Below are 3,740 nucleotides of genomic sequence, written 5' to 3'. Positions count from 1 at the left end.
GTACGTTGTATCGACGTATTCCGTGCACAGGCGCTCCTTAGCTGGGTAGTCTGCTAAGTAGATCGATTTTCGGATCGATCTATTGATCCCGTAGTCGATATGCCCGCCACTGCAACCTAATTAGGTTAACCTATTTAGTTTGCAGTGGCGGGCATATCGACTACGGGATCAATAGGTCGATCCGAAAATCAATCTACTTAGCAGACGACCCAGCTAAGGAGCGCCTGTGATTCCATGCGGTGCTGTCGGTACCTACATCTTCAAGCTTAGCGAGGCATTGCGCGATCGACAAATGCGAACGAATGAACACAAAATTTTCATTGAAAACACCCCAAAAGTGTTGAAAAACAAGTAATTAGGCATTAAGGATACAGATCATTGTAAACTTTTGGCGACATGCTGTTTTTTACTAGCTATTCATTTCTGTAGGAAGCACAACAATTACACGATTTTCAGGTAATAACAGGCGGCCGTATGACCGGTGGCCGGCTTTGAACGAAACCCTGTAAATACTGTTCAACTTTAGTTTCAAAATCTGTTGAGTTGTACAGTGTATTGCATAGAAATAAATGTGATTTAGTCCAACATGGTAATTGCTTAAGTCAGAGTATACATCGACCACATACAAATCGGCATTTGTCTGCAAATTTAGACAAAACACTCAGACTGTACTGGCAATATGACAATGTTGAAAACTGGGCTTGGTGTCTATCGAAACCGACGACATTAACACTGCAAGCAAGCATATAAAATGCTTGCAACTCCTGCATCAAGTTGAGACATAGCCGCAGAATGAACCGAAGCAAAGTTGTCTGCATTTTGATGCAAAGTGCCAATGTCGCGCGCATTGTCCTATATTTTAATAGAAGCTAGTTCTGTCACAGAACTGTGCTCAAATGATGACCATGCAACATCGAGCAGTTCCTCGTATATAGACATACACATCGGGTATCAAACTTTGCTATAACGGACAAAAATGAGATAAACTCAGTTATTTTTCTGACAAAACTGTTCACCGAAATTGTACCCCTACTAAACTTGATCGCGCTGGTCAGGAGTCATCGATCGCTGGTTGAGAGCTGGTGGCACATATTTAATTAAAAAAGCAAAATCGGCGAAATTTACAACATTAGTTCAAGTTAAATATGATGGTTGTACTAACCTGTAACGAAAGAAGCTCTTTGGACCTACGACGTGTCCAACAAGCACACCACACAGCGCAGGAGAGGCAGATCCCAGACGTGTTGAACTGTACGCTTGCAAGCAGTATAGCAATATGGCGGACGTGTTGACATCACCGTTGTCGAATGGTGGCGCTCGTTCAGGCAAACTACGGGTGCGTAGATCCTGGCGAGGCACGCACCTCACACACAAAATTTCACACTCATTTTCCCGGTGCGTAGAAAATGAGGCCAGTCGATAAAAACGTTAGTAAGCACTATTTAGGCAGTTCTTAGGCCATTGGAAGGCTAACATTATAAAGCCAGGGCTTTTGGCTTTATTACGCAAGTCTGGTCTCGATAAGTCGTGAATTCCTTACTACATGGTCTCGATAGTACTAGTACACAAACGCACACACACACACACACACACACACACACACACACACACACACACACATACATACATACATACATACATACATACATACATACATACATACATACATACATACATACATACATACATACATACATACATACATACATACATACATACAGACTGAGGACAGACGCCGGACGGATACCCATCCCAATAGCTTCTATATAGACTATAGTCTATAGTAGCTAAAAATGAAGTTTGAGTGCAGGAGGGTAAGTAGAAAACTTTTCAGGTCAAATTATGAACAGCTAATAAATTACCCTCATGACTTCAAATTAGTCAGTTCACATTACTTTTCATGCACAATATGTCTTATCATAGCAAGGACCCCTTTAAAACTGCATTGTTCGTTGGCTGCACCTGACTTTGATCGCACTGTTTACACAGATTGCATAATTGCTATAAATAGTATATACGGAAACTTATAGCCCAGTTTTACCATAAAAACCCTTTCACATCGACATCTGACCACCCTTTTTTTCTTCGAAAACGTGATTTTTTTTTACCCTTATCAAGTTGACCACAAATCGAAATTGGAACTTTTTCTGTCTCTTTTATTCGACAAATCTATCATGAAAACTTATTTTGAGCAATTTCGTTTTGATAACATACGAAGACCAATACATGATGGTACAGAATATGTCAAAGTTGGGATTCAGGAAAGTTGCCTTTATATGTTTTAATCATCCAAGATGGTAATCAATTACGAGAAACTGACGAAAAGTTGAACTTTCTAACAATTCTACTCTGAACTTATTTTGGCTTTCTTGTGGACAGTCAGGCTTGACGACTTCCTCAGCTCTGATTACTAGACCCACTCACATTAAATTCGCATTCAAATAGAATATTATCGTGATTTCAATTACATAGACCTTTGTATGATATATTTTCCCCTTGTGCTTAATGTTGACAATGAACCGTCCTTTACAGTTCAGCTTACCTCGTGGGCTGGTAAGATTAGTATCTGGTGATTTCAAAATAGCGCAGTGAGGAATGTGTTTGTGTGCTTACTAAGAAATAACAGTGATATCAGCTCCGATATTATTTCTTGAAGTCAATGACTGTTTCGTTAAGGCAAAAGTTCAGGAAAAACTTTTGAAAAATGTTATATGCAACATAGTTCTGGCACAAAACACAAAATATATTGGTCATTTCTTTGGAAACATTCTGTTTCCTAACGTTCGTGTGTTTTGCCATTTTCACCTTGTTGAAGCGCTATCTGGCGGCCTTCCAATGTGCATGCTACTATTTGATGATGTAAAAACTTCGTTTGTGTATCACTAAGTTACACTGGGCAAAATGCTTGATATACGTTCAGCATATTTACGTATATTGACGTATATGTAACACAAAATTAGTTGGATATACGTTACGTATATCTCTGTATATGGAACATATCATAAATGTTGCAAACTCATCGTTGAACAGTTCCTGAAGTTTGCTACAAAATTAGTGTCAGTGACGCCATGAGCCAGTTCGAATGACCGTATCAACTAGGTCAGTGCGGTTTTCTACTTGTCAGAGCGGAGAACGGTATGCTCCATACTGGTAGTCAATTGTGACTTAACCATTTTGCAAAGTTGTTAGTCTCTGCAGATAAATTTGTGATCAGTTGACGCGAGACTACCGTTAATTTCAAGCTCTGGCAGTGTTTCTTAACGTTGCTAAGAATGAAATAACAGAGAGTCAGGAAAAAGGCAAACCTTTCAAGGAAGCGGAAGATGAAGATGATGAAAAAAATGAATTATTCGATTCTCAAATTGATGATTATGATAAAGAATATGAAAATATTATGCAGTTGATGCTGTTATCAACTGTCTGTAAGCCAATCTGATGGTATTTCAGCTTTTGGCCAAGAAGATGGACTGTTAGTCATCTGAAGAAAAGACCCCATCCAAGAACAAGTGGTTGAAAAAATGGCGACTTCCCTTGAGAGAAAGTTGAATAATCTAGAGGGCTGATTAAAAGCTGAAAATGAAGCAAAAAATTGGATCTTCCTACAGTAGATTTTACACAATAGATCCCTAGGAAACGTAAATCAAACTTGTTAATGGGTACTTTACAAGTCCTCGGAGAAGATAGAGTCCTCTTCATTAATTAGGTCTGTGATAAAACATACTGCGACACAGATGGGGCTT

This window comes from Ptychodera flava (genome assembly GCF_041260155.1).
Source record: "Ptychodera flava strain L36383 chromosome 23 unlocalized genomic scaffold, AS_Pfla_20210202 Scaffold_24__1_contigs__length_23054250_pilon, whole genome shotgun sequence".
Taxonomy (NCBI): domain Eukaryota; kingdom Metazoa; phylum Hemichordata; class Enteropneusta; family Ptychoderidae; genus Ptychodera; species Ptychodera flava.
This window is presented reverse-complemented; position numbering follows the sequence as displayed.